General features: G+C 34.9%; 1 long non-coding RNA gene across 1 annotated transcript in view; it reads right to left on the bottom strand.

Annotated features, from left to right (window-relative positions):
• Positions 1–3610: 3610 nt before the first annotated feature.
• Positions 3611–13815, bottom strand: part of LOC118351042 (uncharacterized) — a 40722-nt gene continuing 30517 nt past the window's right edge. Inside the window, exons 2-3 of the long non-coding RNA XR_007402742.1 lie at positions 4409–4502; positions 3611–3999 (exon numbers count right to left, since the gene is read on the bottom strand). This is a non-coding gene — a long non-coding RNA (uncharacterized LOC118351042). The remainder of the gene's footprint in view (positions 4000–4408; positions 4503–13815) is intronic.

The following is a 13815-nucleotide window of genomic DNA, read 5'->3' as shown; positions in this document are numbered from 1 at the left end:
TCATTTTGGATGCAAAAACCAATATACTTAAATCTGTTGCATTTCTAAAGACAAATAATAAGTGGCAGAAAGAGAAATTAAGGAATCAATTCCATTTAAAATTGCACCGAAACCAATAAGATGCCTTGGAATAAACCTAACCAAAGAGGTGAAAGACCTGTACTCTGAAAACAATACAACACTGAAGAAATTGAAGATGACACAATCAAAATGGAAAAACATCCTCTGCTCATGGATTGAAGAAACAAATATTGTTAACTTGTCTATGCTATTCAAAACAATCTACACATTTAATGCAACCCCCTATAAAAATAACAGCATTTTTCACAAAGCTAGAACAACCCTGAAAATTTGTATAGAACCACAAAAGACCCTGAATAGACAAAGCAACTTTAATAAAAGCTGAACTGGAGGCATCACAATTCCTGACGTCAAGTTACATTACAAAGCTGTAGTGTTCAAAACGGGTTGGTACTGGCACAAAAATGGACACATAGATCAATAGAACAAAATAGAAAACCCAGCAATGAATCCACAGCCAGCGCTGTCATCCTCTTCCTTCTCCTTTGGATCCTCTGCCAAACCTGATGCATGGACTCAGATGGGACCATCACCCCACAAAGTGGCTGCTGTCCTGCCACATCCAGTAGGAAGACTGCATCCCTCCAAAGGGTCCCTTGCCATAGGCAGGGCAACCCTCACCTCTCTGCATGCCTGCAAACATTCACAACTTGCCTAATAGCCAGCCAAACTTGGGGCTATCCCTGACGCCTCATATGCCCTGGCAGATGCAGACCTTCCTCTCAGCTAGCCACTCCAGGGGCCAGCCCCACCCACCAGTTTGCCTGAGCAGTCACAGGGGAGACCGGTGGAGTGCCTGGTTCTGGTAACTCGGGAAGATTGCGCTCCTGGGTGCCACCAGATTCACTTAACACAAGACCACACTTTCAAGACCCAACAAAATAGGTGATCTACCTAACACAGAGAAACAAACACAGATAGACAAAATGAGGTGGCAGAGAAATCTATTCCAATGGAAAGACAGAAACTCAGAAAAAGAACTAAGTGAAATGGAGATAAACAATGAACCTGATAAAGAGTTCAAAGTAAAGGTCATAGAAGATGCTCACTGAATCCAAAAATGGATGAATGACAGTGAGAGTTTTGACCAAGAGATCAAAAATATAAAAAAAGAAACAGTATTGAATAACTGAAATGAAAAACACAATCTCAAAGACATGGTAATAGAAATCATCCTAGCTGAACAGCAAAAAGAAAAAAATTAATAATTTAAAAGACCTCTGAGATAATGCTAATATTGCATTATAGGAATTTCAGAAGGCCAAAAGAGAGAAAGGGGCAGAAAACTTAATTTCTGAAACTTCTCTAACCTGTAAAAGAAAACAGATATTCAGGTCCAGGAAACAGAGATCCCCAAACAAAATAAACCCAAAGAAATCCACACTAAGACATATAGTAACTAAAATTTCAAAAATTAAAGATAGGGAGTCTTAAAAGCAGCAAAAGGAAAAAAACTAGTTATATATATGGTATCACCCATAAAGCTTCAGGCCAGAATGGAATGGCAAAATATATTCAAAGAATTAAAAAGGAAAACATCTAAAACTAAGAATACTCTAATTGGCAAGGTTATCATTCAGAATTGAAAGAGAAAGATTTTTCCAGACAAACAAAAGTTAAGTGAGTTCATCACCACTAAATTGGTCTTATAAGAAATGCTAGAGTCTTCTTTAGCAGAAAAGGCCATAACAAATATTATAATATCAAATATACAGGAAGGTAGCAAAAAAATGGTGTTTTTAGAATATATTTGACATTAAGCAGTTATCAACTTAAAATATACCACTATATACACCATGTATTATAAATAATCCTCATGGTAACCACAAGCCCAAACCCTATAATACTCAAAAATAAAGTGAAAGGAATATTAACACTAAATTTATCAAATAACAGAATAAGAGCAAGACAATAAAGGAATAGATCACTGCAAAAACAACCAGAAAACAGGGTCAAAATAGCAAGGAGTACATACCTATCAGCCAGCTTTACTGACTGATTACTTTAAAGGTAAATCAACTAAATGCTCCAATCAAAAGATAGAAGAGACTAAATGGCTAAAAAACAAGTCCCATCCATATCCTGCCTACAAGAATTCACATAATAACTAAAAACACATCTAGTTTGGAAGTGAAAAATAAGATTCCAAGTAGATGAAATTTTTAAAAGCTGGGGTAGCAATACTTATGGGGGGGGGCAGATTTTAGAGCAAAGACTGTAACAAGAGACAAACAAGGGCATTACATAACAAAGGTATCAATACCACAGGAATATATAGCAATTGTAAATATCTATATATCCAACATAGAAGCACCTAAATATGTAAAGCAAATATTAAATAAATTTATAGTAATTCAGTAATAGGAGGGAACTTTAACACTCCATTTACTTTAATGGGCAGTTGGTACAAAAAAAAAAATTCAATAAGGAAGCATTGGCCTTAAACAACACATTAGACCATATGGAATTAACAGGTATACACAGAACATTCCATCCAAACAATGCAGAATATATATACATCACATAGAATGTTCTCCAGGATAGACCACATGTTAAGCCACCCAAAAGGTCTCAATAAATCAAAGAGATTTAAGTGATACCAAGCATCTTTTCTGACCATAATGATATGAAACTAGAAATTAATTCCTGGGGGGAAAAACTGGAAGAACAAAGAGATTACTTCATAACATGCTACTGAACAACCAATATGTCAATGAAAAGAAAAAAAAAAAAGAAAAATCAAAAAATACCTTGAGACAAATAAAAATGGAAATATTATTCTAAAATCTTTGGAACACAGTAAAGCAGTTTTAAGAGTGAGCTACACAGCAATACAGGCCTAGCTAAAGAAGAAAAAATAAACAAAAATGGTTCAATACCCACAAATCAGCATGATACAACAGATTAACGAGATGAAAGATAAAATTGTATTATTTCAATAAATGCAGAAAATGCATTTGACATCCATTCATGATAAAAATCAACAAAGCCTATATAAAGGGAATATACCCCAACATAATAAGGCCATGTATTATAACATGATACTTCATAGTAAAAAGTTAAAAGCTTTTCCTTTAAGACATAGAGCAATACAAAAATGCCTACTCTTGCCTTTTTTATTCAACACAGTACTAGGAGTCCTACCAAAAGCAGTCAGGCAAGAGTAAGACATAAATGCACCCAAATTGGTAAGGAAGAAGTAAATTGGTCACTATTTGCAGATGACATGAAACTATATACGAAACTCTAAAGACTCCACAAAAAAAAATCTTAGAATAAGTAAATTTCAGGATTCAGAATTAATATACAGAAATCTGTTGTTTCTTTTTTTTTAATAAATTTATTTTTTATTGGTGTTCAATTTACCAACACAGAATAACACCCAGTGCTCATCCCGTCAAGTGCCCCCCTCAGTGTCCGTCACCCAGTCACCCCCATCCCCCGTCCTCCTCCCCCTCCACCACCCCTAGTTCGTTTCCCAGGGTTAGGAGTCTTTATGTTCTGTCTCCCGTCCTGATATTTCCCACACATTTCTTCTCCCTTCCCTTATATTCCCTTTCACTATTATTTATATTCCCCAAATGAATGAGAACATACACTGTTTGTCCTTCTCCGATTGACTTACTTCACTCAGCATAATACCCTCCAGTTCCATCCACGTTGAAGCAAATGGTGGGTATTTGTTGTTTCTAATGGCTGAGTAATATTCCATTGTATACATAAACCACATCTTCTTTATCCATCATCTTTCGATGGACACCGAGGCTCCTTCCACAGTTTGGCTATTGTGGACATTGCTGCTATAAACATCGGGGTGCAGGTGTCCCAGCGTTTCATTGCATCTGAATCTTTGGGGTAAATCCCCAACAGTGCAATTGCTGGGTCGTAGGGCAGGTTTATTTTTAATCTGTTGTGTTTCTATACACCAACAATAAACCATCAAAAAGAGAAGTGAACAATCCCATTAACAAATGCATCAAAAAGAATATCTAAAAATAAATTTAACAAAGAAATTTAAAGACCTGTATACCAAACACTACAAGATACTGATAAAAGATATTAGGAAAGTCAAAAAATAGAAACAGTGCATGGTCACAAACTGTAAGAGTTAATATTGCTAAAATGTCAATACCATGCAAATAACTGTGGGTACCCCTGCTTTCTGAAAATTTGTATTACCATATATTCATCTCAATAGATGCAGAAAAAGCATTTGACAAAATAAGCCCTTCATTAAGGATAAAAAAGCCCTCAACAAAGTGGGGTTAGAAGGAACATAACTCAATAGTAAAGGTCATATTTGAAATAACCACAATTAACATCATACCTAGTGGTGAGAAACTAGAGATTTTCCTCTAAGATCAGGAACAATGTAATATAGTCCACTCTCTCCATTTTTATTCAGCATAGTCCTAGAAATCCTAGCCACAGCAATAAGACAAGAAAAAGAAGTAAAGACATCACAATTAGTAAGGAACAAGTAAAAATTATTTGCAGTTGATATGATACTATATTTAGACACCCTAAAGACTCCACCGACAACTATTAGAATAAATTCAATAAAATTGCAGAATAAAAATTAATATACAAAAATCAGTTGTATTTTTATATGCTAATGACCAAGTATCTGAAAGAAGAACTATGAACACTATTCCATTTACAATTGCATAAGAATAAAATACCTAGAAATATATTTAATCAATGGAATAAAAGACCTGTACTCCAAAAACTACTATGCATTGATGAAAGAAACTAAAGATGATGCAAATAAATGGAAAATATACAATGCTCATGGGTTGGAAGAATTAATGCTAAAATGTCCATGTTACCCAAAGCCATCTACAGATTGAACACAATCTCTACAAAATACCAACAGCATTTTTTTTTTTACAAAAGTGGAACAATTCTAAAATTTGGATGGATCCACAAGAGACCCTGAATATAGCTAATGCAATCTTAAGAATAACAAAGCTAGAGATATTGTGGTCCAGATTTCAAACTATATTAACAAACGATAGTAATCAAAATAGTGTATACTGGCACAAAAACAGGAACCTTAATTATCTGAACAGAATAGAGAACTAAGCAATACCCCACACTTGTATAGTCAGTCTACGATGAAGAAGATAATAACATACAATGGGGAAAGACAGACTCCTCATTCTCCTCATTAAATGGTGCAGGGACAACTGGACAGCTACATGTGAAAGAATAAAGTTGGACCACTTTCTTAGATCAAATGCAAAAATGAAGTCATAATGAATTGAAGACCTAAACATAAGACTTGAAACCATAAAACTCCCAAAAGAAAACAAAGGCAGTAAATTCATGGACTTCTGTCTTAGCGATTTTTTTATATCTTTTGAGGCAAGGACAACAAAGACAAAAAACACACAATTTGTCCTATAACAAAGAAAAAGCTTTTGTGGATAGGAAACCATTAACCAAATGAAAAGGCAATCTACTGAATGGAAGACTGTATTTGCAAATTATATATGTGATAAAAGGTTAATATGAAAAATATTCAAAGAATTCATACAACTCAACACTAAAAAAGCAAACAATCCGATTTAAAAATGGGCAGAAAACATGAATAGATAATTCTCCAAAGAGACACAGGAAAAGATGCTTAACATCACTAATCATCAAGGAAATATAGATCAAAACCGCAGTAAGATATCACCTCACACCTGCCAGAATGGCTAGTATCAAAGTGAAAAGAATTAACAAGTGTTGGCCAGGATATGGAGAAAAGAAAACTGCCATGCACTGTTGGTGGGATTGCAAATTGGTGCAGTCACTATTGAGGAATCACTCTTTCTCAAAAAAATTAAAAATGGAAATATTATACTATCTAAAAGTTCTACCTTTCAGGTATATATTTAAAGAAAATGAAAACACTAATTGAAGAAGATGTACAGGACCCTATGTTCATTGAATCTTTTTTTTTTTTTTTTTACAATCACCACAATATGAAAGCAAACTAAGTATCCACCAATAGATGAATGGATAAAGATGTGGTCTATATAGACACAACTCAATTTTTACTCAGCCATAAAAATATCGTAATCTTGTTATTTGCAGCAACAGGGATGAACCTAGAAGGTATAACATGTTACTCTCTGAAGTAAGTCAGAGAAATACCTTGTGATTTCACATACGTGGAATCAAGACAACAAAACAAGTGAATCAAACAAAAACAGAAACAGACTCATAAATACAGAGAATAAACTTGTGGCTTCCAAAGTGGGTGGTGACAGGAGCTTGGTCAAAATCTTTCAAGGGGATTGAGGGGTACAAACTTTTAGTTATAAAATAAGCCCCAGGGATGTACAGTACAGCATGGGGAATATAGTCAAGAGGATTGTAATAGTGATGTGTGACAGATGGGAACCAGACATTGTGATCACTTCATAAAGTACATACATGTCAAACCAGCATGTTGTACACCTTAAATTAATGTTTCATGTCAGCCATACTTCAATAAAAATATCATAATCACCTTAATATCTGCAGAAAAAAACTTGAACAATTTAACACTCATTCACAATAAAAACTCTCAGCCAACTGAGTATAGAGGGAACATACTTCAACATAATAGAAAAGCCATATATGACAAGTGCATGGCTAACATTATACTGGATGGTGAAGAAAGCTTTCCCAAGAGCAGTTACAAATCAGGACCATCTCTTGTCATTTTTATTCAATATAGTACTAGAAGTCACAGCCAGAGCAATTAGGCAAAAAAATAAAATAAAATAAAATAAAATAAAATAAATAAATAAAATAAAATAAAATAAAATAAATAACTAAAATATATATAGATAGATCACACTCAAATTAGAATGGAAAAAGTAGTTAACATTTTCAGATGACATATTATAAATAAAAAACTAAGTACTCCACCAAATAACTGTTTGAGGGACACCTGTGCAGCTCAGTGGTTGGGCGCCTGCCTTTGGCTCAGGCTGGGATCCTGGGATCTGGGATCAAGTCCCACATCAGGCTCCCTGCAGGAAGCCTGCTTCTCCCTCTGCCTGTTTTTCTGCCTCTGTGTGTGTCTCTCATGAAAAAAAATAATAAATCTTAAAAAAATTAACTGCTTAAATTAATAAACGAATTCAGTTGAGTTGCAGGATACTAAATCAATAAACAACACCTCCTTGCATTTATATGCACTAATAACGAAGTATCAGAAAGAAACTGAGAAAACAATCCCACTTTTAATTGCATAAAGAATATCTAAGAATAAATTTAATCAAGGGACTGAAAGACCTGTACATTGATTACTATATTAATGAAAGAAATTGAAGACAAATAAATTTAAAGATATTTCTTACTTACAAATTGGAGGAATTAACAATCAACAGATATAGGTCTATATAATTGCTATCAGAATTCCAAAGGCAATTTCCACATAAATAGAAAAAAAAAATCCTAAAATCTCTATGAAACAACAAACGACCCCAAACAGCCAAAACAATCTTGAGAAAGAACAAAGCTGGAGGCATTATATGCCCTGATTTCAGACACTATTACAAAGCTATAGTAATCAAAACAGTATGGTGTTGGCATAAGAAAACACACAAAGATCAATGAAACAGAATTGAGAGCCAAGAAATAAATTCACACATGTGCAGTCAATTAACTTACAACAAAGGAGCCAAAAATATAAATGCGGAAATAATCTCTTCAATAAGTGGTGCTGGGAAAACTGAATAGCCACATACAAAAGAATAAAACTAGACCATGATATTGGTTTATACACAAAAATTCAAAAAGGATTAATAGTTTGAATATAAGAATTGAAACTGTAAAACATGAGGGTAAGCTCCCTGACATCATTCTTGGCAATGATTTTTTTGGAGCAGACAACAAAAGCAAAAACAAGAGGGACTATATCAAACTAAAAAGCTTCTTCGTGGTAAAGGAAAGCAACAAAGTGAAAAAACCCTCTACAGAATGAGAGAAATAGTCGCAAATTGTATCACATAAAAGATTAATATTTAAGATACATAAGGAAGTTGTACAACTCAATAGCAAAAAAATAACAATATGATTATGAAAATGTACAGGGAACTAAATAGATATTTTTCCTAAAGATATACAGATGAAAAAATAAATAAAGATATACAGATGGCCGACAAATGCATGAAAAGATGCACATCATTACTAACCATCAGGGAAATGCAAACCAAAACCATAATAGCTACCATCTCATTAACAGATATTATTGAAAAAAAAACAGCTAATCACCTGTTAGAATGAATATTATTCAAAACAAACAAGATAACGTGTAGGCAAGGATGTGGAATGAAGGTAATAGTTTGTACTATTGGTAGAAATATAAATTGGTGTAGTCACGATGAAAAATAGCATTGAAATCTCCCAAAAAAATTATAAATTGAACTACAATGCGATCCAGCAATCCCAATCCTGGGTATTCACCCAGTGAAAATGAACACACTAACCTGAAAAGATCTATGCATTCTCATAGTCATTGCAGCATTAGTAGCAGCCACGATATGGGGGGACTGTATCCACTGACCGATGAACGGACAATGAAGATGTGAGTATATTATTCAGTCATAAAAAAATGAAATCTTGCCACGTGTGACAATCTTGAGGGCATGTGCTGAATGAAATAAGTGGAGACAAATTCTATACGAGCTCACTTATGTGCTGTATCTAAAAACAAAGAATTCAACTCAGAACAGATTGGTGGTTGTCAGAAATGGAGCACAGATGGTGGGGGAAATGGGTGAACCGGTACAAACTGAGTTATAAAAGTTATGGAGGTGTAATGGCCAACATAGAGACTATAGTTAATAGTATTACATCGCATATTTGCTGTTACGCAAAGAGAGCTTTAAATTCTCAACACACACACAAAAAAAAATAAAATAAATTCTCAACACAAGAAAAAACTGAACTATGTAAGGTGATAGATGTTAAATGGACTTGTTGTGGTGATTTTACAATGTCTACAGATATGAAATCATTACATTATACACATAAAACACCTGGAAATAAATTTAACCAAGGAGGTGAAAGACCTGTATTCTGAAAACCACAACACATTGATGTAAACAGCTCAAGATGACAAAAATGGGGGTGGAAGAATTTGTGCTGGTAACTGTACACGCTACCCAAAGCCATCTACAGATTCAATGCAATCCTTATCAATTTTTTAGTGACATTGTCCACTTAAGTATGACAATCCTGAAATTTGCGCAAAACCGCAAAAGATCCCAAACAGCTGAAATAGTCTTATGAAAAAGGAGCAAAGCTGGAGGCATCATGTTCCCAGATTTGAAACTGCTAAGTTATAATAATCAAAATGGTGTGATATTGACATAAAAATGGATCTGTCAATGGAAGAGAATATACCGAGTCCAGAAATAAGCCTATGCGTACATTGTTAAGTTATGAGCTAGGAGTCAAAAATATACATTAGGGAAAGGACAGTGTCTTCAATAAATGGTATTGGAAAAAGTGGACAGCCATGTGCAAAAGAATAAATCTGGACCACTATATTGCTTAAATTCAAGTTAATTCAAATTAATTCAAAATGGGTTAATAGCTTGAATGTAAGACCCGAAACCATGAAAGTCCTAGAAGGAAACATATGGCTAAGCAATTTGACATAAACCTTGGCAGTGATTTTTCGGACCTGATATCAAAAGCAACAAAAGCAAAACTAAGTAAGTGGGATCACACCAAACAAAAAAGCTTCTGCACAGTGGAAAAGAAAATCAAATGAAAAGACAACCTACTGAATGTGAGAAAATATTTGCAAACCATATCTCATTGGAGGTTAACATCTGAAATTTGTAACTCCAACAACTCAACATCAAAAAAAAAATCTGATTAAAATGGATAGAATAAGGATCCCTGGGTGGCGCAGCGGTTGGCGCCTGCCTTTGGCCCAGGGCGTGATCCTGGAGACCCGGGATCGAATCCCATGTCGGGTTCCCGGTGCATGGAGCCTGCTTCTCCCTCTGCCTATGTCTCTGCCTCTCTTTCTCTCTGTGTGACTATCATAAATAAATAAAAAATAAATAAATAAAAAATAAAAAAATAAATCCTTTATAAAAAAAATGGATAGAATATATGAATGGACAATTTTTTTCCCACAGAAGATGTGCAGATGGCTAACAGGTAACATGGAAAGATGTTTGCTATCATAATCATCAGGGAAAATACAAATCAAAGCCACAATGAAATGTTATTTCTGTTATTGTTTCTGAAATATTATTTCTGTAACTGTTAGAATGGTTATCATCAAAAAGAAAAAATAAGTGTTGGTGAGGATATGGATTAAAGAATCCCTTGTGCATGGTGGGTGGGACTGTAAATTGGTGCAGCCACCTTGGTAAACAGTATGGAGATTCCTCAAAAAGAGAAAAATTAAAAATAGAATTATCAAAATGATCTAGCTATTCCAGTTGTGGGCATTTCTCCAAAGGAAAAGGAAACTAACTCAAAAGAGGTGTGTATACTCTATGTTCATTGTAGCGTTAATAAGTAGCCAAGATAGGAAAACAATCTGTGTCCATTGATGGATGAATGAATAAAGAAAATGTAGGATGTATACACAGTGTAATATTATTCGGCCATAAAAAAAAAAGGAATTTTTGCCATTTGCCATACATAGATGGATTTTGAGGGCATTATGCTAAGTGAAATGAGTCAGATTTAGACAAATATGGTATGATCTTACTGATACACGGAATCTAAAAAAAATAATAATAATACAAGTAAAAACAAAGCCAGATACAGCAAACAGGTTGGTGACTGCCAGGGACATTTGATGGGGTTTGAGTAAAATGGGTGAAGGAGGTTAAAAGGTACAATTTTGGTGACTATAGTTAACAATGTATCGCATATTTGAAAGCTGCAAACAGTTAAAAGTTCTCATATCAAAAAAATTTTCTAACTATGTAGGCTGACAGACGTTAACTAGACTTACTGGGGTGATAATTTTTCAATATACACAAATATTATATTGTACACCTGCCACTAATGTTACATGTTGATCATACTTCAGTAAAGAAAAATACAATATAATTCCAAATTTCCTGCATGGGGTCTCCAGGACGGCCCTAGGGTCAGTGAATCTAGTGACTTTTAAATGTACCCCACCTTTTATTTCCTACAAGTAATAATTTCTTTCCTTCAAGCAATAATTTGTTAACTGGCCTGAATTATTGTTACAAACTTTTTTTCCCCTTAAAAAAATAAATTTCTCAGGATGGCTGGGTAGATTGGTCTGCTGAGCCTCTGATTCTTGATTTCAGCTCAGGTCATGATCTCAAGGTCAGGGGATCCAGCCCCTATATTGGGTCCTGGCCGGGCATGGAGCCTGCTTGGGGTTTTCTCTCTTGCTCCGCATCTGCCGCTACTCCCCCAACCCCCACTGTCTCTCATTCTCTCAAATAAATAAATCTATAGGGGAAAGAAATACATTCCTCATTGTAATTACATTAATAGCTTAATGATTGCCCCTCCAGCCCACACAGATCTGAAGATTTCTTGACTTCCTCTACTTGCATATAAGGTCCTACCTTAACCCTCTATAGCAAATTCAAGCAGTAGGTGGAACGAGAGTCTGATTTTAAACAGAAAAATTTGAACTCATGAACTTCGTTAATCTGTAACCTGTAATCTTGAACCATGGATGTCCATTATATAACGGAGTTGTATTCTTCCCAGTGAAGTGGTAAGTATGTGCTTAATGTACTATTCCTGGAGTGACTTCATGACTTGTGGCAGAAAATTAATATCCACCAGTGTATTTGGGGGCAAAGGTGCACATGGTGGGCAGGGGAGTGATCCCTCCATTGTACCTTATTTTGAGACAAGTCTAAATGCAACAGATGTTTAACTGTCAGATGACTATCCAGGGGCTAAGTAATGTATGAATAATAACAAATAGGAGGGGCACCCAGGTGGCTCAGTGGTTGAGCATCTGCCTTTGGCTCAGGTCATGATCCCCAGATCCTGGGATCGAGTCCCGTGTTGGGCTCCCCACAGGGAGTCTGCTTGTCCCTCTGCCTGTGTCTCTGCCTCGCTCTGTGTCCCTCATGGATAAATAAATAAAACCTTTAAAAAATAATAGGATATAGATGTTCCAGATACGTTGTCACTCAGATTGCCAATCACCCCCACCCAGGTGCACCCAGGTAGCCCCTTCATGAGTATCCTGATAGGACCTTAGCTCATGGCTGTTAGGGACACATATTTTAAAGCAATTATACCACATACCAATCAAAAATTAAATTGAAATTAAATTACAGATGTTCATCTAACTGTGATTTAGAGCTAGTTTTCTTTCTGTGTTGATTTTTGTCAGAATTATTTGAGCCTTTTATCTATGCTGTAAGGCCCCACATATTTCTAGAATGAAGGATTTCAAATAAGTAGGTAATGTGCCTTCTAAAAAAATTTGCAAAATGGAAAACTATTCCATTTCGAAGACAACGGTTAGAGGGAAAACTGTTAAGAATCTACTGTACTATTTACAAGAGACCTACTCTAAATATAAGGTTACACATTGAAAAGATATAAGATTAGCAAATGTGAAGCAAAACAACAAAAAAACTGCCATGGTTTTATTAGTATCAGACAAAGTAGACTATTTCTAGAGATACAGATATGTCATAATGAAGTAAATTCAATAGGAAAATAACAGTTTGAATGTAACTAATGCAATAATATGGCTTCTAAATATATGAAGCAAAAAGTAAAATCAAAAGGAGATATTTACATAAAAATCATAATTACAGATTTTTAAGTTTTTATCTATACCACCCTTTTTTACATTTTATTTTCAAATTTTTATTTAAATTCCAGTTAGCTAACATACAGTGTAATATTGGTTTAGGAGAATTTAGTGATTCATCACTTACACATAACACTGGGTGCTCAGCACAGGTTCCCTCCTTAATACCCGTCACTCATTTAGCCTATCCCTCCCCCACCTCTCTCCGTCAACCCTCTGACCATTCTCTACATTGCCTTTTATTAGCTTTCTTGAATATAAGCTTTTTGGAAGTATATGCAGATTTAAAAATTAAACCAACAAACAACCTTGATCAAAAGAGTTCCTTTAACTCAAGGAAGTGTCTTTCTTTTCCTCCCTTTTTTAAAAGGTGTTTATATTCCAGTTAGTTGACATACAGTGTAATATTAGCTTGGGGCCTACAATACAGTGACCCAACACTTGCATACAACACCCAGTGCTCATCACAACAGGAGCACTCCTTCATCTCCATCACCTATTTCACCCATCCCTCCCACTCCTCCCCTCTGGTAACTATCAATTTATTCTCTAGAGCTAATAGTCTATTTTCCCCCATCCTTTGCTCCTTTATTTCTTAAATTCTACATGAGTGAAATCATACGATATTTTTCTCTGACTTATTTCACTTATTTCACTTAGCATAATACTCTCTAGCTCCATCCATGGCAAATGGGCAAGATTTCATTCTTTCTTGTCAATGGGTAATATTCCATTATATTATTATATTATATATTATATATTCCATTATATATATTATATACTTGTATATACACATACATACACACACCCCACATCTTCATTCATTCATCTATCGATGGACATGGGCTGCATCTGTAGTTTGGCAAATACGCTGCTGTAAACCTCAGGGTGCCTGTATCCCCTTGAATTAGTATTTTGTGTTCTTTGGGTAAATGTTTAGTAGTGTGGTT

Source organism: Canis lupus, chromosome 16 (genome assembly GCF_003254725.2).
Source record: "Canis lupus dingo isolate Sandy chromosome 16, ASM325472v2, whole genome shotgun sequence".
In the NCBI taxonomy this organism is placed as follows: Eukaryota; Metazoa; Chordata; class Mammalia; order Carnivora; family Canidae; genus Canis; species Canis lupus.
This window is presented reverse-complemented; position numbering and strand designations above follow the sequence as displayed.